This window comes from Salmo salar, chromosome 09 (assembly GCF_965601325.2).
Source record: "Salmo salar chromosome 09, fSalSal1, whole genome shotgun sequence".
Taxonomy (NCBI): Eukaryota; Metazoa; Chordata; class Actinopteri; order Salmoniformes; family Salmonidae; genus Salmo; species Salmo salar.
This window is the reverse complement of record NC_138299.1, coordinates 159,244,042-159,251,063: the sequence shown is the minus strand read 5'-3', so window position 1 is coordinate 159,251,063 and position 7,022 is coordinate 159,244,042. Positions and strand designations below refer to the sequence as shown.

Here is a 7,022-nt window from a genome sequence, read left to right as displayed (position 1 = left end):
ACACAGTCCTAGTCACTCACACACACAGTCCTAGTCACTCACACACACAGTCCTAGTCACTGACACACACAGTCCTAGTCACTCACACACACAGTCCTAGTCACTCACACACACAGTCCTAGTCACTCACACACACAGTCCTAGTCACTCACACACACAGTCCTAGTCACTCACACACACAGTCCTAGTCACTCACACACACAGTCCTAGTCACTCACACACACAGTCCTAGTCACTCACACACACAGTCCTAGTCACTCACACACACAGTCCTAGTCACTCACACACACAGTCCTAGTCACTCACACACACAGTCCTAGTCACTCACACACACAGTCCTAGTCACTCACACACACAGTCCTAGTCACTCACACACACAGTCCTAGTCACTCACACACACAGTCCTAGTCACTCACACACACAGTCCTAGTCACTGACACACACAGTCCTAGTCACTCACACACACAGTCCTAGTCACTCACTCACACACACAGTCCTAGTCACTCACTCACACACACAGTCCTAGTCACTCACTCACACACACAGTCCTAGTCACTCACTCACACACACAGTCCTAGTCACTCACACACACAGTCCTAGTCACTCACACACACAGTCCTAGTCACTCACACACACAGTCCTAGTCACTCACACACACAGTCCTAGTCACTCACACACACAGTCCTAGTCACTCACACACACAGTCCTAGTCACTCACTAATAAGTCTGGCTGGACATTTGACTTACTGCAAATTTCAGAAATGATGTGACTAAACTCTACAAAAAAAGAAACTGTATTATCAACGATCAATGATGAAGAATGATGGGAGAAAAAAAAATAACATTTCTATATGCATGAATATGAATATATAATCATCATTTTATGCCTCGCAATCAACAAAATGTACATTGTTTAAAGCACACAGCACTCCAGCTCCAATAAGCCCCTTTTATGATGAACGACATGTGAACAACCAGTGGTGGTTCTAGGCCATTTCATCTGGGGGAGGGGGCCAAGTTGGGGCCAGTTGTACTGTTAGAGGGGCCAGTTACATTAGACGTTATTGTTGTCATATCGTTTTCTTCACTGCCGTTAGCAGGTAAAAGACCATGTTCATAATCATCATCGTTGCCACTGTCTAATAACGGATGTAAAAAAAGAACAATAGCAAAAATGTGTTAGGTAAAAATTATTTCATACTCCACATTTAGGGGGTCCACAAGGGGTCCACAATTGTTGTCACAGGGTCACTGTGACAGATCCAAGTTGGCTAGACTAAATATAAAGATAAGTTGGCTAGACTTTAAATATAAAAGATTAGTTGGCTACTCACTAACACATGGACTTGTGCTTTAGAGATTGTTTATGAGACCCTATGTTTTTATTTTGTATAATTCCTGCTACAAGAAGTTGGTCATTTATTCGTGGATGTGCCTTGTACATGGTTCTGGTTAAATTTGTAACAAAAATAGTATTTTCATAGACTTGAAAGCCAGATCAGTGATTATTGCAAACAACCAGGTTGTGGAAGGCCTATATTTAGTCCAGGAAGAATTTACCATACAGTGTTATTGACCTACACACAAAACGTGTGTGTGTGTGTGTTTGTATATATATATTTTTAAAAAATAATAGAGATATGATTTTTAGGCCATAATCACCCATCACCCACCCACACTACCTTTAGAGCCAAGACTACCAGATAAAACTTTTATTTTTATTTTTTACTCTCATCACTGAATATCAGAGTAGCTAAAAATCATCCACCCAAATCCTCTCTTCTCAGCTAGTCCTAGTCCTGGTCAGCTCTGAGAGTTGAAACCAGAGCCCTACTACCCCTTGACCTCGTGTCCTGCTAAGTTCTAGGATGACTGTTGCTAGGCTACATTTCCATAACTATGACAGGCAGCAGATGACCCATTCTCACCCTGATCTGGGCTTCCTTTAGCACAAAAAGACACAGAAGCAACCTGGGTTTAAATAGATTGAGATTCAACAAACCTACAGTCCTTCGGCCCCATTTTCCCAGGACACTTATTTATTTCACCTTTATTTAACCAGGTAGGCTAGTTTTGAGAACAAGTCCTTTATTTAACCAGGTAGGCCAGTTGAGAACAAGTCCTTTATTTAACCAGGTAGGCTAATTTTGAGGACAAGTTCTCATTTACAACTGCGACCTGGCCAAGATAAAGCAAAGCAGTTCGACACAAACAACAACACAGAATTACACATGGAATAAACAAAACATACAGTCAATAACACAAGAGAAAAAAAAGTCTATATACAGTGTGTGCAAATGAGGTAAGATAAGGGAGGTAAGGCAATAAATAGGCCACAGTGGCAAAATAATTACAATTTAGCAATTAAACACTGGAGTGATAGATGTGCAGAAGATGAATGTGCAAGTAGAAATACTGGGGTGCAAAGGAGCAAAAAAAGAATAATAAATAACAATATGGGGATGAGGTAGTTGGATGGGCTATTTACAGATGGGCTATGTACAGGTCCACCATGTCCAGATAAAACGTCCGGGGTAAAAAAAAAAAAAGTTGAATGAAAAAAGTAGAGCGAGGAAAAATCTAAGACGTTAGAAAATGTATTAAAAAGTAAAAAGTTTGGCAGATAGCCAAGTAGCAACAAACAGCGGAAAATCACAGAGACAAGTCCAGAAACTGAGGACGGAGGAACCATCAGACTAGTCAGTCCCTCATGCTAACTTTTACATATAGCTACTATCACAACCAAATTAATTGTACAGTATTGTGAAAAAATATGAATGGCAACATACAGTTGAAGTCACTGGAGACTAGTAAGGATGTACAGTTGAAGTCAGAAGTTTACATACACCTTAGCCAAATACATTTCAACTCAGTTTTTCACAATTCCTGACATTTAATCCTGGGAAAAAAATTCCCTGTCTTAGGTCAGTTAGGATCACCACTTTATTTTAAGAATGTGAAATGTCAGAATAATAGTAGAGAGAATGATTTATTTCAGCTTTTATTTCTTTCATCACATTCCCAGTGGGTCACAAGTTTACAAACACTCAATTAGTATTTGGTAGCATTGCCTTTCAATTGTTTGTCTTGGGTCAAACGTTTCAGGTAGCCTTCCACAAGCTTCCCACAATAAGTTGCGTGAATTTTGGCCCATTCCTCCTCACAGAGCTGGTGTAACTGAGTCAGGTTTGTAGGTCTCCTTGCTCGCACACGCGGTTTCAGTTATGCCCATAGATTTTCTATGGGATTGAGGTCAGGGCTTTGTGATGGCCACTCCAATACCTTGACTTTGTTGTCCTTAAGCCATTTTTCCACAACTGTGGAAGTATGCTTGGGGTCATTGTCCATTTGGAAGACCCATTTGCGACCAAGCTTTAACTTCCTGATTGATGTCTTGAGATGCTGCTTCAATATATCCACATAAATTTCCCTTCCTCACGATGCCATCTATTTTGTGGAGTGCACCAGTCCCTCCTGCAGCAAAGCACCCCCACAACATGATGCTGCCACCCCCATGCTTCACGGTTGGGATGGTGTTCTTCGGCTTGCAAGCCTCCCCCTTTTTCCTCCAAACATAACGATGGTCATTATGGCCAAACTGTTCTATTTTTGTTTCATCAGACCAGAGGACATTTCTCCAAAAAGCACAATCTTTGTCCCCATGTGCAGTTGCAAACCGTAGTCTGGCTTTTTTATGGCGGTTTTGGAGCAGTGGCTTCTTCCTTGCTGAGTGGCCTTTCAGGTTATGTCGATATAGGACTCGCTTTACTGTGGATATAGATACTTTTGTACCCGTTTCCTCCAGCATCTTCACAAGGTCCTTTGCTGTTCTTCTGGGATTGAGTTGCACTTTTCGCACCAAAGTACGTTCATCTCCAGGAGACAGAATGCGTCTCCTTCCTGAGCGGTATGATGGCTCCGTGGTCCCATGGTGTTTAAACGTGCATACTATTGTTTGTACAGATGAACCTGGTACCTTCAGGCATTTGGAAATTGCTCCCAAGGATGAACCAGACTTGTGGAGGTCTACAATTTATTTTCTGAGGTCTTGGCTGATTTCTTTTGATTTCCCCAAATGTCAATCAAAGAGGCACTGAGTTTGAAGTTAGGCCTTGAAATACATCCACAGGTACACCTCCAATTGACTCAAATGATGTCAATTAGCCTATCAGAAGCTTCTAAAGCCATGACATCATTTTCTGGAATTTTCCAAGCTGTTTAAAAGGCACAGTCAACTTAGTGTATGTAAACTTCTGACCCACTGGAATTGTGGTACAGTGAATTATAAGTGAAATAATCTGTCTGTAAACAATTGTTGGAAAAATTGATGTAGATGTCCTCACCGACTTGCCAAAACTATAGTTTGTTAACAAGAAATTTGTGGAGTGGTTGAAAAACGGGTTTTAATGACTCTAACCTAAGTGTATGTAAACTTCCGACTTCAACTATAGCAAAAAGTGGACATCGTTTTGCTTGCTTAGTTGTGAGAGACGAGGTTTGGTTTCTTCACACCTCCTTTAAGAGGGAAAAGGATTTAAAACCAAGGAGCCATTTGCCTCTGCAGCTATCTCAGGAACACACACAGACACTGCATGCTACACTAAAACATTTTAGACACACACACACACACACACACACACACACACACACACACACACACACACACACACACACACAGCAAATGGAAATTAGTTATCCTTACCTTGCTGCAACAACGCAGACAGAGCCAGTGTGCTTCCTAACTATCCTCAGACCGACTGCTCAGATTCAGAGAAAATCACCACATCACTGGAGACATTACACGCTCCATTCTGGCGGCTCCAGAATCCTGACACTCCTCTCAACTGTGCCGAGGGAAGACTGAGGCGGTATAGTGTGACTGACTGGCTGCTGCTGCTGTGTGCCGCGTGTGTGTGTGTGTGCGTTGCCTGCCAGGCTGATTTGAGGAACTGGGGGGTAGAATACAGCAGGGAGAGAGGAAGGGGGTGTGGCTGTTTGTAAAACTCTCTCCTCACTCACTCTCACATCCCTCTCTCCTTCGCTGGTTCTTTGATCCCTCCCTCCCTCATTCTCTGATCCCTCCTTCCCTGATCCCTCCCTCCTTCCCTGATCCCTCCCTCCTTCCCTGATCCCGCCCTCCTTCCCTGATCCCTCCCCCCCTCGTTCTCTGATCCCTCTCTCTGATCTGATCCCGCCCTCCTCCTTCCCTGATCCCGCCCTCCCTTACCTCCCCTCACTCCTTCCCTGATCCCTCCCTCCCTCCTTCCCTGATCCCTCCCTCCCTCCTTCCCTGATCCCTCCCTCCCTCCATCCCTGATCCCGCCCTCCCTTACCTCCCCTCACTCTTTCCCGATCCCTCATCCCTCCTTCTCTGATCCCTCCCCCCTCCCCTTATCCCTCCCCCTCCCTCCTTCCTTCCTTATCTGATCCCTCCCTCCTCTGATCCCTCCCCCTTCTCTGATCCCTCCCCCCTTCTCTGATCCCTCCCCCCCTCCTCTGATCCCTCCCCCCCTCCTCTGATCCCTCCCCCCTTCTCTGATCCCTCCCCCTCCTCTGATCCCTCCCCCTTCTCTGATCCCTCCCCCTTCTCTGATCCCTCCCCCTTCTCTGATCCCTCCCCCTTCTCTGATCCCTCCCCTCAGACTGAGAAGTGACTGTCGTGCCAGCAGGAATGTCTATTCCCTTCTTATAAATCCATCCTGCCTCGTTCTCCTGTTTAATTGCCTCAGAAGCTCCCTCGTGGGAAGCATCAAATTTCAACCTGGACACAGGGGTAGACGTAACATGGTAAACTTTAATTAGAGTGATATGGTACGTTCCGTATGGTATGTATTCATTTGTGGATGTCCATCATCCATTTCGTTTGATGTGTTACGAATTTGAAACGTATGATATGTTACAAATTCCGATTTATTGATGCTAACTTTAGCTAGGTGGCTAACACTAACATGGTAACGTTACCTTGCCCTAGAGGTTAGGATTGAGGTTAGGGGTTAGGTTAAAGGGTTAGGGAAAAGGCTAGCCAAGTTAAAAGATGCACTATGCAGAAATTGCTCAAAAACTTCATCAGGTTAGGCCCCTATTTTCTCCACTTCCTGTCTGACTGACATGCCCAGAGTAAACTACCTGTTACTCAGGCCCAGAAGCCAGGATATGCATATAATTGGATAGAAAACACTTTGAAGTTTGTAGAAATGTTAAAATAATGCATGTGACTATAACACAATTGATATGGTTGAACAAAATCCAAAGAAAAACCAATCAATTTTATTTATTTTTTAGATCCCATGCTCTTCCATTAGAACGTATAGGGTCAATGTTAAATCCGGCTCCCAGATTGCAATTCCTATGGATTCCACTAGATGTCAACAGTCTTTGTTCAAGGTTTCAGGCTTGTTTCTTCCCAAACGAGGAAGAATTTTGAGTTCCATAAATTCCATAATTTTGAGTTCCATAAAAGGTCCAGTTGCCAGGACCACAAATACAAATATTCCATCTAGACATCGTTGCCCTAGAGCACACAAACTATACATAACTTGGCCTAAACATCAACACCACAGGTAACTTCCACAAAGCTGTGAACGATCTGAGAGACAAATTACAAAGGGCCATCAAAAGGAACATAGAATTCAACATACCAATTAGGATCTGGATAAAAATACTTGAAATCAGTTATAGAACCCATTGACCTTTATGGTTGTGAAATCTGGCGTCCGCTCACAAACCAATAATTCACAAAATGTGACAAACACCAAATTGAGACTCTACATGCAGAATATTAAAAATATATATTCTTTGTACAACGTAAAACACCAAATAATGAAGGCAGAGCAGAAATAGGCCGATACCCGTTAATTATCAAAATCGTGCGAGAGAGCGAGCGAGAGATCCAAAATAGAACTGTGAATGAATGAAAGGGCTGAAGCATTGTTGTCATAGCACCGGCGATGTCCTCAGGCTGCTGCCTTGTCAGAAATGATGGCTGCAGAAAACAACCAGTCAGGGCTGCAACACAAATGACA

At 43.4% G+C, this 7,022-nt stretch overlaps 1 protein-coding gene across 1 annotated transcript in view; it reads right to left on the bottom strand.

Annotated features, from left to right (window-relative positions):
* Positions 1–4,927, bottom strand: part of LOC106613327 (rho guanine nucleotide exchange factor TIAM1) — a 140,463-nt gene extending 135,536 nt beyond the window's left edge. The window contains exon 1 of the mRNA XM_082955557.1: positions 4,703–4,927. The gene's annotated coding sequence lies outside the window, so the exon portion shown is untranslated. The remainder of the gene's footprint in view (positions 1–4,702) is intronic.
* Between the last annotated feature and the right edge of the window lie 2,095 nt (positions 4,928–7,022).